This window comes from Suncus etruscus, chromosome 14 (assembly GCF_024139225.1).
Source record: "Suncus etruscus isolate mSunEtr1 chromosome 14, mSunEtr1.pri.cur, whole genome shotgun sequence".
In the NCBI taxonomy this organism is placed as follows: Eukaryota; Metazoa; Chordata; class Mammalia; order Eulipotyphla; family Soricidae; genus Suncus; species Suncus etruscus.
The window spans coordinates 70,876,055-70,890,893 of NC_064861.1; the positions used below are offsets into that span (position 1 = coordinate 70,876,055).

At 47.6% G+C, this 14,839-nt stretch overlaps 1 protein-coding gene and 1 pseudogene across 1 annotated transcript in view; one reads left to right on the forward strand and one right to left on the reverse strand.

Annotated features, from left to right (window-relative positions):
- Nucleotides 1-14,839, forward strand: part of WWOX (WW domain containing oxidoreductase) — a 646,006-nt gene that overhangs the window by 47,239 nt on the left and 583,928 nt on the right. The window lies entirely within an intron of this gene.
- LOC126028924 (uncharacterized) lies at nt 3,472-3,582 on the reverse strand (annotated as a pseudogene).

Consider the following 14,839-nt stretch of genomic DNA (forward strand, 5'->3'; position numbering starts at 1 on the left):
TGAAGGCAGTCATTGGCACCACATAGACGTGATCATGCTGACACAGCATTCATTGAGTGGGTACAAGGAGTTGGGGTGGCAGAGGAAGCCCAATCCTGGCATGTGATACAACACTTTAGGGGGGTGGCAAACCCTGGGAGGTCCTAACTGTTCTTCCTTAGTGGAATCGGCCTTGATCTGGGTGGGATATTGGCCCTGCTAGTTCCCTAGCAGCCTCTGATCAACACCAGACTCCCCCCCCCCACACACACACACACCCCACCTTGCCTCACAAAGGCTTTTCTGGAGTCTTTCCTGAACTCTGGAAAATTGTTGCTCTGGAGTATCACTCCTTAGACTGCCAGGTGGGATTCTGGGAGAGGACAGGGCCCACTGTGCTGCTCAGGGGACCACTTCCTCGTGCCAGTTTCTTGGCGCCTCTTCTGTGCTCGTGACCGTAACTCAGTTCTCAGGCAGAACCTTTCTGTTGTTATTATTATTTTTTATTTTTTTATTTTTATTGTTTTGGTTTTTGGGCCACACCTGGCATTGCTCAGGGGTTACTCCTGGCTGTCTGCTCAGAAATAGCTCCTGGCAGGCACGGGGGAACATATGGGACACTGGGATTCAAACGAACCACCTTTGGTCTTGGATCGGCTGCTTGCAAGGCAAACGCTGCTGTGCTATCTCTCCGGGCCAGAACCTTTCTGTTAATGCTTTCTATTGGTGAAGCTTCAGAATGTGTTGCAGAGTGCAGCCCATGGTTCCTCCCTGCAGATGGTAGAAAAAGGTGTTCCAAGGGCTGGAGCAATAGTACAGCAGAGAGGGTGTTTGCTTTGTATGTGGCCTACCCAGGTTCAATTCCCAGCATCCCAAAGGGTCCCGTGAGTATGCCAGCAGTGATTTATGTTTTTGTTTTCTTTTTTGGTTTTTGGGCCACACCCAGCGGTGCTCAGGGGTTACTCCTGGCTCTGGGCTCAGAAATCGCTCAGGAGACCATATGGGATGCTGGGAATCAAACTCAGGTCTGTTCTGGGTCTTCCACATACAAGGCAAATGCCCTACCTCTGTACTATCTCTCAGGCCCCAATTGTGATTTCTGAATGCAGAGCCTGGAGTAAGCTCTGAGTACCACTGGGTGTTGCCCACTCTCTCTCCACCAAGCCATTGTGATGTGCTTTGGGCCTAAGGGAACCAGGATTGCTTTCACAGCCTCCAGAGATATGCTTTCTCTGCCCAGATAAGTTGGGCCATTGGGTAAAGTCCACACTTCTCTCTTCTTGTCCCAGAAGTCATGTCCTCAGGCTGTACCAGTACTTTCAAGTAACATCATCCATTCTGTGGACTGGCTGCTGCCGACTGTGCTAAGGGCCATGGGACTGGTGGGCCAAGCTTCTTCCACGCCGAGAGAAAAAGGGTGATTCCGAAGTATCAATGAGCATTGCCGGCGCCCACGTGGATGAAACAGATCTGGGATCTGTTTCCCCCTTCCCGCTCTAAACATATGGCTTGAATTTTCCGCTCTCATTACAGATGCCGAGAGAAGGCAAAGACAAATATTTATATTACATTCATGTTTTACAGGAAAAACACTGTTCAGTTTGTTGATATAGTTCCACGGTTACAGTTTTTATGGCGGGCAATGAAACCACTGTGGAACCAGGCTGGGAGCCGCCAGCAGATGCGCTGGGTCCCCGGATTTGCTGCTGCATGCATGTAGTCCATGGCTGACTGCTGTGTCTGGTCAGGCCGGGCCGGGCACCTGGAAGGTCATGCTCTGTTTGCTTGTTGGTTAGTTGGTTGGTTTGGAGGCCTTTGTGGTGCTGACCAGGGCACATTCCTGGCTCTGTGCTCAGCAGTTACTGCTGGAAGGCAGCGGGTCTCAAGGGACTGCATGGTGCTGGGGATAGAACCAGGGCCTTCAACATGCAAAGCCTGTTAATAGCTCCTGGAGTCCAGCTTTGTAAATCATGACATCTGGGAGCTGGAGATTGCCTTGTATGCAGCCAACCTGGGTTCAATCCCTGGCATAACCCCTAAGCACCACCAGGTGTGGTTCCAAAACTAACCAACCTATCAACCAAACAATAACACCTCCCAAACCTTTAAGGACCAGAGGGATAGCACAGCCGGTAGGGTGCTTGCTTGCCTTGCACATAGCTGACCCAACTTCTATCCTAGGCATCCCTTATGGTCCTTAGCTCACCAGGAATGATTTCTGAGCATAGCGCCAGGAGTAAGTCCTGAGCACCCACAGGTGTGGCCAAAACAAAACAAAATCATGGCTCCTTGGCACAACCTCCTCAGATCCTCACTTTGAATACAGGCCAGATTGGCTGAGTATTGCTGGAAATGCACACCCCTGACCCCTCTTAGCACCCTTGAGAGACCCCACGTCATCTCCATCTCTACCCCCAAATGAAAGTAGTTTTCTGGGCAGGTGCTGAGAGAAGAGGCACCTGAGAATGATAGATTTCTTTATTTCTGAAAAGGGAGGGTATGGGCCCGGAGAGATAGCACAGCGGTGTTTGCCTTGCAAGCAGCTGATCCAGGACCAAAGGTGGTTGGTTCGAATCCCGGTGTTCCATATGGTCCCCTGTGCCTGCCAGGAGCTATTTCTGAGCAGACAGCCAGGAGTGACCTCTGAGCACTGCCAGGTGTGGCCCAAAAAACCGAAAAGGGAGGGTATGTCATTCCTAAGCATGGACACCTCTGCTTTCAAGAATAAGCATTAGGGGAGAAACCAAGTACAATTTAGCATCTTTCATATGAATACTAGTTATTATAACACCCTGTTTCAGCAGATCCTTTCCACCCTTGGACCTATTCTAGATGACATGGGACTCACTCCCCACCCTGCAGGTCTGATGGTATATCTGTGGTTGCACTCACCTGGAGCAGTTTCCCCATCATTGGCTCCTTGCCCCAAGGGCTTTGTCTCCAGGGCTTGTTTTTGACTTTATCATCTGCTGTGACTTTGGAATTCTTAAATGAAAAAGAAGAGGCAGATTTTGGTGGTGGTGGTGAGAGAGGGGGGAGAGAGAGAGAGAGGGAGAGAGAGAGAGAGAAACTAAAGGGGAAGAGAAGAAAAAGGAAGGGAGGGGAGGGGAGAAGAAAAGAGAAAGAGAGGAGGAGGGGAGGGGAGAGGGCTAGGAGTGTGCCTTCTTAGTTTTGAACATGAAACCCATGGTCACTAGAGTCCTATGTCACAGTGGACAAGAAATTTGATATTAGATTTGATACCAGAGCCTACATTTCCCACTGACTGAGGAGAGGAAGACGGATACTCCCTCCAATGTGTCTTGATGTTCCAAAACCCAGGCGTTGCTATGGTGTGAGACCCTAGGTGACACTCAACTTACTTGATTTTTGTCTAAATGCTTGTTGCATGCCTGTAACATGAGTAAGGCCTCTGAGCACACGTGGCTTTTCAGGGAACATATCAACTCTAGCTTCTTTCATCTCTGTGTTAAATGGGTGAATGGATGGATGGATGGATGATCAGATGACTGTGAATTTGAATGTTCTAGTCTCAATCAACTTTCTTCCTGGAGGTTGAAAGAGATTCTACACTTGATCTTAGCCAAAAGGCCGAGAAGCGATGATTGAAAGAGATTCTAAACCATGGTAACCATGTAAAACCCAGTCAGGACACAAGTATGGAAGCAGATGACATTTTTATTGTTTATGATTTTTTTCAAACCTTTCCTTTTTAACATTGGTCATTAGATTTTAACAAACTCATTGCGAGAGGTGGGCGGATTTCAGGAATAGAACCTCTGTGGTGGGTGTTTCTTAGGCATTTCAGACCTTTGAAGGCTTTCGCTTCCATTAGAAATCATGGATGTCTTCCAAGAACTTGATTAATAGAACATCTCTTCATTGTCATTCCTCACCAGGGTTCTAGAGAACTTGGGAGTCTTGACTTTCTTATTTGGTTCATTAAAAGGTACTTTCTGTGGTACTTTCTAGATCTTTTTCCTCAGAATTTAGTAGTTATTGATGAATCTGAAACTAGCTTTGCTACCATGATCGTCGTGACAAGGTCTTTTATCCGAAAAGAAGGGAGAATGAATGGCTTGGGGAGGAAAGAAGATCTAAGGCTGGAGATTTGAGTCATTGTGCCATATTTAGAAAACTCAAAATTTATAAAACCCATGATTTGGGATTTTTAAGCAGTTAGTATTAGGAAATAAAAACAAACAAGCAACAACGAAAATGATTTTATAGCGTGCCACTGGGTCACATCCAGTATTGAGAAGTAAGTCTCTGGATCATAGATCCTTAATGGATCCTGGGGAAAAGGTGTATGTTGATGGGGGGGGGGGGGCAAGACCTTGAGAAATGGGAAATGATTTTTGATTTGCAGTGATCTCTTAAAGTGATTTTCCTGGGGATGTTGTATGTGAAGGGAACGTGTGGATTACAGAACACAGGGGATGTTGTGATGAACAGCCTGTTTAATCACAACATCTCACAGTTGTAATACTTCGCTGACTCTCAAGATTAAATGAGAGTCTGTTAGCAATGATGGAGCGTGGGGCTAGAGGGGTAGACAGGCCCTAGAGATTTCTTCTCCCCAAGAAGCAGAGTCCAAACCAGGCTGTGGCTGGCAGGAGAGCAGTATGGAGCTGGGCTGGGGCCAGGGTCAGACCCAGGAGGAAGCTTGCTTGAGTGAGAGGGTCAGGGGTGTGGGCCACATTTCAGGCTTGGTTTTTCACACCCCAGACCTCTGCCCACCCCCACCCCCTACACATAGATAGACAGACAGCCCCAGTGACTCACGTGGGCCCTTTACTCCATATTTGCTAGGTCCTGCCAGTCTATTTGGAACCCAGACTCTTTACCAGCCAAGTACCAGGCCTTTACTTGAATCTCAAACTTTTCTGTGTCTCCATGTCCTGATGCTGAAGTGAAACAGTCCAATTTCAGGTCACTTGGTTACGTTTTCTTTCTTGCTCCCTTCCAGGAGCAAAACTGGAGAAAGAAGAATCCCTTTTGCTTGGCTATTGAGTTTGATGCGCTCCCAATTTTGCCCCTATGATGACTGGCCTAACTCAGAATAAGATGAGACTCCTTCACTTCTGCCTGCACGTTCTCTGCCTCTTGCAGATGTGAGCCCTTAGCCACACATGGCACAGCCACACATGGACTGGTACATGGAATACTTTAGTTATAGGCAGGTTACTTCAGTTATCTGCAAGTCTGCCAGGCTGCAGTTATCTGCAAGACTGCAATTAGCTGCAGAGATGCAGAGACTCAAGGCTGCAGGCCAGGTGCTGCAAGGCTCGAAGGGGCCTATGGCCCAGCTGGTGGTTGAGGCCTCCCGCGCACCCAGGGACATCAATTTATCCGGGCGGTCCCATAGGAGAGAAAGGAGAGGAGGGAGCAGTTGAAACCAAGTGTCTTTTTTATGAAAGAGAGAGAGAGAGAGAGAGAGAGAGAGAGAGAGAGAGAGAGAGAGAGAGAGAGAGAGAGAGAGAGAGAGAGAGAGAGAGAAAGAAAAGCATTCTGGCGATGTTTTATCTCCAGAGAGAGAGAGAGAGAGAGAGAGAGAGAGAGAGAGAGAGAGAGAGAAAGAGAGAAAAGCATTCTGGCGATGTTTTATCTCCAGACCTCTTCTCCACCATGGAATGGGCAGTGCTGTTCTGGTCACTATTCTGCCCACCCCCTTCATCTATCCAGGTTTTTCTTGACCTGGTGTGACAGTGTGACAGGAGATGGTCACAGGTCCAGGTCCAAATGCCATTACATCAATACATATATATACTCAGGTCTTTGTCTCTTTGGACCAGTGGTCCTCAAACTACGGCCCGAGGGCCACATATTGTATTTATTCCCATTTTGTTTCTTCACTTCTAAATAAGATAAATGCAGTGTGCATAGAAATTTTTGTTTTTACTATAATCTGGCCCTCCAACAGTCTGAAGGACAGTGAACTGGCCCCCTGTTTAAAAATTTGAGGACCCCTGCTGTGGACCGTTACTGGGAGTGGCTGGAAACGTAGACCAGCATTCTCCCACAGAACACAGACTAATAGCCAATTTTGAATACCTTTCTTCGAGCTTTCATCTGAGTTCCAAAACATCAGTATGGTCTCCGCATTTTAGGTCTCATTTTTAAACCCATGGATACATGTTTGGTACTGGGTCTCTCAGGAGCCCTCATGCCACATGAATATGTTAATTCCATTTTATTAGTTTCACTCTCTCTCTCTCTCCCCCCCCCCCAAACTCCCTCCCTTTTTTTCTCCCTCCCTTTTTCCAGTCCTGTAATGGATTGCTGTTTGATAGCGACAGTTTGGTAGCATTAACGTAGATCTCCTACACAGGGAAGGTGTGGGGTGAGGATTTACAGCGAGGCCGCCTCTCGATTTGGAAGGGATTCAGATGTAAGGTGGGATTTAGCAGCAGCATGTTGAAGTAAAACGAGGAAGGGGGGTGGAGAAAGAGAGGAATGAAGCTTGATAGGAAAATTGGAATAATTATGACCAGGGTTTGTCAGACTTGGTTGGGCTTTTCCTCATAGCAGCGCTGCTTTGTAAAGGATGGTGGAAAGTTTGTGCTCAAAATATCTTATTTTTATTTTATTTTATGTTTTGGAGGATAAGAACCACACCTGGCAGTACACAGGGCTTTCCCCCAGACTCTGCACTCAGGAATCACAAATGGTGATGCTTTGTGGAGACCCTATGGGATGCTGGGGATTGAACCAAGGTCGGCCACATGCAAGGCAACTGCTCTTCCCACTGTGTTGTCACTCCAGCACTCAGCCTATTTAAATTTACTCTCTTTGGGTTCTGTTGGAAATTTGGACTCACAGAAGAGGAGTTTGATGGGGATTACTTGGAATTTTATGGTGAATAAAGGTCATAAGACCATTGTTTCTTTCTAGGGTGCCACTAAGTCTCTTGGTGATTTATAGGGAAGCGGAGAAGGGACATGTGGCCTCCTGGGTTGTCATAATGTAGCACTCAGTAGGTCCCAGGCCTGTTGCTGCTTTCTTGTTATTAGGATGCTTGGCTCATTTTGAAGCTCTGACCCTATATGTGTTTGATGCTGTCTCTCTCATGGCCACTTTGTGACCACCACTGTATCTGTCACAGCAACTGTGACCAGGCCAGAAGCCTCTAACCTCTGGGGGAGAATTGCATGAAGGCCACTGCTTGGGAGTTGAATATTGTGACCTGAGCCCTTGGTTTGAACACAGAAGAATGAAGCCGTAGCCTGGACTGGGCCTGGTTGTGCTGGGTCAAGATCTTCCCAGTAATCAGACTGGCTGGCAGCCTCTTTGTTCAGTGAAGGAGAGCACACGAGGCCAGCGGCCAGAGTGGAGTGTCCTGACATGGTTTTGTAGCCTTATGGTAAAAAGTGTGTTGCAATTTAAATAAATAACTTTACTTAAATACCATGCTTACAAGGTCGTTCGTAATAACTTGGTTTTATTTCTTCACAGTTATAAAATTGCTGATTATTGAGTTTCAGTTATATAATATCCAACACCATTCTTCAGTGCACATTTCCTACCATTAGTGTCCCCAGTTTCCCTTCTGCCCTCTCCCTGACCCTCTTTCTGCCTGCCTCTGTGGAAGACATTTTTCTTTTCTCTCTTCTCTTTTTTTTCCCCTTTCCCCCCTTTTTGGTTTGCAATATTGTTCCTGAAAGGGCACCATGCATATCACATTATTGCAGAAACTTTTATTTTAAGCTCCTGAAAGCAGTTACAAATCACACATACACAGGTATACACAGGAGAGAGAGTGGGGGAGAGAAAGAGAAGAGCAAGAGAGAAAGAGAAGAGCAAGAGAGAGAGAGAGAGAGAGAGAGAGAGAGAGAGAGAGAAGCAAATATCGGGTCATGCTTATTCCTGGTGATTCTTGCACTGGCCAGTTCCCCCGAGACTCCAACCTTCTTGAATCCAGGAGGAAGTGGCAGCCGGGGTCCTTGGACTGAGCCTGCAGATTTATAACCTGGTCCCCAACCACCCACCTGCCCCCCACTTTCCTGATCAAGGCTGTGCTCTCTCTTTCTCACTGCCAGAGTCAATCCGTAATTAATTTGAAATCCAAAGTTTCATTAAGGGTTATTGAGCTCCCTCACGCTGACATTTGTAGTGCTATATTTCTTTAAAATCACAAGCCATTTTTCATACTGCCGTTTGCATATTTTAGCAGAGGAGACGGCAGTTCGGCTGTAAATGACCCAGTTTTCGGGATATATTTACTTGAATGTCATAAACTTATTATCCTTCCCTTCCACTTCATTGCTTTTCTGCTTTCCTCGAGTATTTTGAAATCATATTTAAAACATCATTACAGTCTCTGAATTCTATCTAAAGAATAAATAAATGTTGCCGGATGACTGTCTCCAAAACAATACCCAGCCACTGGTCTCGCTTTGATCCCATCTCGTAAACACCTCGCATTGCCTTTGAATAAACAGTTTTGGGATGTTTGAAGGGCATCAGGACCCGGGGTCCACTGTCCGGCTCTGACAGCAGTGTAGACAAGGAATCAAAATGAGGCTGACCTTTGTTGTTGTTTTGTTGTTGTTGTTGTCATTTTTATTTTTATGTTTTTTATTTTTTAGTTTTTGGGCCACAGCTGGCAGTGCTCAGTCTATTCTTGGCTCTGTGCTCAGGAATTACTTCTGGTGGTGCATGGTGTGGGGAGGCCCTGTGGGATGCTAGGGATTGAACCTGGGTTGGCCACCTACAAGACATCACCTTACTCTCTTGAGCTGCCACTCTGGCCCTTGTTGTTTGCCATTTTTATAGATATGGACATATGAACCCAAACCTTTTACTGATCTGTTCTATTTATTTTTGGTTTTGGGGCCATGTCCAGCAATGCTCAGGGGTCATTCCTGGCAGTGCTAGGGGACCCTATGGGATGCTGGGGATTGAACCTTGCTGCTTGCAAGGCAAATGCCCTCCACACTGTGCTATCATTCTGGCTCCTATTTATTTATTTACTTATTTTTGAGCAACAAAACATCTTTCTCCAGCCAAGGTAGTGCGGGGGCCCACCAGTAGCTATTCTTGTAGCCCTGAACTGGGTATCTCATTGACTTTTGAGTTGAAAAAAATTGGTCTCACTGGAAACCCCTACATTTCTGGATGCTCCTGGAAATGTTGAGGACTTGGTTCATACTTTATGCCTCTTGTACTTGCTCTTTTGACTGTCCGCTGCCTGGTGGAAATACCCCCAATAACTGTATTATTAATTTTTAAATCTTTTTCACGAGGGATGGGATCATACCTCTGCCCAGGAATGAACCGTGGAGGTGTAGGATTGACTGAGTTTAGCTGCATCTAAGGCCTTCCCTTTGTGCCCTCTCTCTGGTCTCTCTTTGCTTTCTTTTATTCTTTCTTTTTCTTTTTTCTTCTGTAATTTGGATCACACCTGGCGGCACTCTGGCCCTAAGATTAGAAATCTCTCCTGGCAGGCTTGGGGGACCATATGAGATGCTGGGAATAAAACTTGGGTCAGCTACATGCAAGGCAAAGACAATCCCCATTGTGCTATAGCTCTGCCTACCCCCTTTCTCTTGTATCTTTCGTGCCCAGCATATGCCAACACATGTATTTCCCCTTGTGTCTGGCTTATTCCCTGTAGTGTTAAGGAGGAGCAAGGTGGAGGAAGCTCCGAATAAATAATCCACGCGTTCTGATGGCCTTCTTAAATGCTCATTTACATGGGGGTATATCCATAGGACAGACCAGTTCAGGGTGGGGACAGGTTAAAATGTAGAAACACAGGCCGGGCCAGACAGGAAGGACAACAGGAAGTCACTGACTTGTCTTGCACACAACTTACTTGGGTTTGATTTCTGCACCATATTTGATCCCCTGAACCTTACTAAGAGTGATTCCTGAGGGAAATAAACCCTGAGCATGGCTGGGGTATAAGCCCCAAACTAATCCCCTCCCCCCAAATCACACAAGTAAAACAAAACCAAGGAAACATAGGTCAAGCTGCTGGCTCAGATGGGGCATACAGATCCATAGACAACGAGGCACATTGAGCTGTGGAGCCTCAGAAATGGGGGTGCAGGGGAAGTGGGTGGAGATGGGGGTGCCAGGGTTGTCAAGTTCAATTCCTAGAGCCACTGCTGCCCCCCCACAGGGATAGAGACACCCTGTGCTGTGAGAGAAAAAGCTGGAATGCCCAAGACATTGGGGGTCAGTGCACTGATCCCCCACGCTGGCCCCAGGGAGTTTATTTGCCACTTGTGGGTATAGCGCCTTTGTGGGGAGAGCTGCATAAAGGGACCTGCATGAATATGTGTCCTTGCTTTGCCTTCTGCGCACCCCAATGCTGCCCAGCTTCCTCCTATATGTCCACACACCCTGGGCTCCTGATGCTTGGGCACAGACTGCCATGCAAAGTCTACACACACAGTCTAGCATGGCAGTTTATACACACACACTCTTCAGCACATACAGACTGAATATCCCATCTATACCCCCCCCCATAGGCTGGCATGTCTGCCTACAGACACAGATTGGCATGTCCCATCTACACACATGTGGACATATACATATACATACCTATACACATACAGGCTGGTATGTCCTATCTACATATGTACACGCACGCACGCACAGGCTAGTGTGTCTCATATACACATGCACACATAGGATGGAATGTCCGTCCCATCTCCACAAACAAGCCTTTGTCAAGCCGAAGGGCTTCTGGTGGGAAGGACACAGGACTTGTTCTTTGGGGGACCCAATGCAGTTCCTCATCTCCAGTCTCCCATCCTCCCTTCTCTAGGTGATGAGCCCGTGACGCGGATTGACAGCCCCAGAATGACCCCCTCCTCTCCTGGCTCTGCCTCCCTTCTAGAAGCATCCATCCCTTAGTACTGTCCAAACCAAGCAGAGAGGGCAGGCCCCTCTGGAAATTGGCATTTGGATTCTCTCTGTGCTTGCTGTTTCCTGAGCCCTGGTAGAGCGAGAGCGCTTGCAAGAGAACGAGTGAGCGAGCGAGAGACAAAGAGAGAGGGTGTAGGCATTTTTGCCCCCAGATTTCTGTGCCTCTGGTCCGGCAGGACACAGGTCGGCACTTCTCTTGTGTCTCATCACAGAGGCCATAAGAGGCCTCCATGTATCAACCCACAGCTACACGCTGTCACCTGCAGAGTGGGGAGAGCCTCAGGGCGAGTGCTTGCAAGACCAAGTGTAAACTCCAGGGTTGTATGCATCAGGCCTTCTCTGCCGTGAATTTGAATGTCTCGGAAGCCGGTTAAAATATTCCACGAATGCAAAAAGTAGGCTTGGCCCATGGTAAATACACTACTAAGTGTTTGTAGCACATTTCATATTTTACATGATTTCCTTTATAATTCTGCTTATCTTTTCATTCTAATTCCCCAGAGGTCCTAGGAAAGAACCCCTAAAGAGAGTAATTACCGCTGTTCTCTTTAACCAAGGCTCCTTTGGCCGAGGAGAAATCGGAGCAGCTTTTCTTTTTAAAGAAGGCCCCCTTTTAAAAAAAAAAATGAAAATGCAAATAAGCTACTTTGTAACCACATTAATTACCCACCTAGCCTCTTATTACCGTGTTTGTATTGTTTGCAAATACTATTTACAGTCCTGTGGAAATTAACATCTTGGGTCCCGGGGAAAGATAGTGGTGGTGGGGGGGCGGTGCTTTGGAACCAATTAGGGCGAACCTTGTCTCGGCTGCGACTCTGGGGAAGACACAGAGCCCGGCGATGTCAAATAACAGCATTAGCTCTGATTGCACCGGCAGCGCGCGCTGTAATTATATTATTGGCTCTGTTCTGCTTCTGCCATGCATTTCATGGCCCGCAATGTGAGATCAGCAGGCAGCAAAGTTTCTGCTAATGATTTAACCGTGCGCTCTGATCAGTTCTGGACAAAAGTCACTGCAAGATCCACCAGCGCTCGCTCCCCTGCGCCATCTCCCCCCTCTGGGCAGAGCCTGGCTGTTCTCTGTTCCCAAGGATCTGAGTGACTCTGAGTTCCCAGGGAAGAGGAAGTCCTTTAGGCAGGGGGTGGTTCTGTGTCCAAGAACTGGGGTGTCCCAGCCCAAGGCTCTTGCCAATCCCTGGTCCTTGTTTACCTTCGGTGTGTCCTACTGTCTGAGCTACAGCAAGTCTTTCTTGCCAGAGGAAATGGGTCCCATCTTAGCAGAGACATAATCCAACTTCCCACCCCCCAATTCCTGTGACTTCCCCTGGTGCTCATCATAGAGCCAGTCAGGTACTTGGTAACTCTTAGGCCTTCAGAGTTTCTTTCATTTAGGTGTTCAATGCTCCTGAGTCTAAGACCAGTGAACCAGTGTCTTGGACTTACAAATGTCCTGTTGGGGTTCAGGGATCAGTCCCTCTCTCTCGAGCGGTGTCTCGAGCATTTCAAGGAGAGTCAGAAGCCATGCAAATTTGCAAAGGGTGATTTATTTTCTGGTGCCAGGGTGACACCAGGGTCAGTGCTCAGGGATGAATCCCAGAGCAAAGACCCCGAACCATTACTGAAGCAGTGTTTTTATAGAGCACTTTTCCAAAGGGACAGCACGGAAGTAATATTCTGTTTGTTACATATTACTTAGAAATACAGCACAACTCAGTTAAAAGAAAGAGATAGTTAGCAAACAAAGAAACAATCGTTGAAGCCTAACAGACCACCACTAAAAGTTACACAGAGACAATTGCTAAAACTTAACAGACCACCACTAAAAGTTACATTTTTATCCTACTGAAAAATATTAAACTTAAGGTCACATTTCTTTAGCTTAAAGGCTGGAGTTGGGGGTGGCCACCTTGCTCCACCTTACTAAAAGTTTTGCAAGCAAAGATAACAGAAAGCATGAGCAAATTGGGCGTCTACTGCCCTCCTTGAGTAGAGCCAGGTTCTTATCTCCTTCAGCCAATGCTAGCCTGTGGCTCTGAAGGTCACGAAACAGGACGCCTTGTAAGCTTAGGGAAACTTCAAACTTAAACTATTTGTATTTATAAAAAGCAAAAACTTCTTGTCCCTTTCAGTCCCATCCTTGCTGGAAAAATACCTTCTGTCAGGGAGAAGGTGCCTGTCCTCTGTGCCAGGGGAGAGGCCAGCCCTCTGCAAGCATGTGCCCGTGGTTTGTGGGGTGCCCTGCTCCCCCTCCAGGTTGTGTTCCCCAGTTCGCTGTGCTTCCCCATATGACTATGCTTCCTCTCATGCTGTGCTTTCCACCAGTTGTGCTTTCCCACCTGGCTGTGATCCCCCATCCCATCTTCACTCAGGAACTGAGGCCAGAAACTGGCTCTGATGCCTGGTGCTTGGGTGATGCTCTGATCGCTGTCCACTATTTCTTAAATTTTTAAGAAATGTTTTTGGGTTCTGGTGTCTGCAGATTTCCCAGGGAATCTCCAAAGGCTCTGGGGCTGGCTGGATGCCATTGTCAGTAGCATGAGGGGGACACACTGAGACCCCGAGAGGAGGTGAGTGTGGCTCGAGAGAGGCCGCCAACACCTGACAATGCAGGACTGAGCTTCCTCCTTAAGCTCTTAGTGGCAGGGAAAGGGCTGAGTCCTTCATATCATCAGGCCTCTTCCTTTATTCACTCCCACACTTGGCTGTGCTCAGGGCTTTCTTCGGGCGAGGTTCAGGGCATCCTGTGAGGTGGAGCATGGAACCCAGGTGGGGCCACCCTCCCTGCCTGATGATCCCTCCAGCCCTACTTCGCATACCTTACTAGATTTGAGCTCCGTGTATTCTTTTTGACCAGCCCATTTCAGGCCCCCTCTAGTGAGCCTGTCTGCTGGGTCTGTGGGCTAAGCCCTGCTGTGGCCTTCATACCTCTTTTTTCCAGCTCAGCTCAGCCTGGTCCTTGCACCGAGATCATCTTCTCTGTGTCATCTCTGCCCATATGTATACACAGCTCTGGGACTTGTCTGTGTATGAATGTTCCTTGTGTTCTGCTCTGGGCCATGTCTTTAATCTGTTCTTTCACCATCTAGGGGACCCTGGCCAACCCTCTTCTTCTGAACTCACACTTCCATCCCGTCATGCATGCTCATTTTGATCTTCAATCCTAGAATCCTAATCCATCCTCTGCTGTCCACCCTTCAGTGCATTATTGGTTGGATTGATTTTTAAACATGAGAAATAATATTTACAGCATTGGGGTCATATGCATAATGGCTACCCTAAGGCCAATGGCTGAATGTCTATTTTCTTGGGGTCCTGGCCCTTGAGTGTCTTTATCTTCCCTCCTCTCCTGTGCCCCTACCCACTGCTGGCATGGTGCCTGCCCCATATCCCTTCAAGGCATGGGTCTGAAGAGGTACCTGTTTATGCATAGACATGCCCCAACTCAGGCTCGTCTGCATTTTGCTCCCTCTTTTGCTCCTATCCCTTTCTCCCAGTTGATATCTGGGAAGTATATGGCTTGAGTCTCTCTTGTTTGCTATTCAAGCCCAGTTGCTGAAGGTGCACATGTCTGCGGATTTCCTGGGGAGTCTCTGGAAGTCTCTGGGACCAGCTGGATGCAACTGTTAGTGACATGAGTGGTGGTAATGGAGGGGGCACACATGAGACTCTGAGAGGAGGTGAGTGTGACTTCAGGAAGGCCATCAAAACGTCATAGTGCTTCCTCCTTAAGCCCCTGGTGGCCGAGAAAGGGTTGAGTCCTGTTGTTTTCAGGCCTCTTTACTCACTGATACACTGACATCTTCCTTCCAGTCCATTGTCACCAAGAGATCTGGGGAGTGGGCATACTCGGAGTGGTAGGTGATACTGGTGATCAAACCAGGCTCCACTGAAAGTCCAGGTGAGTGCCTTACCTGCCTGATCATCTCACTGGCCTCTTGGCTGGACAAAGTGTCAACAGCTGAATGGGGAGGTTGGAGCA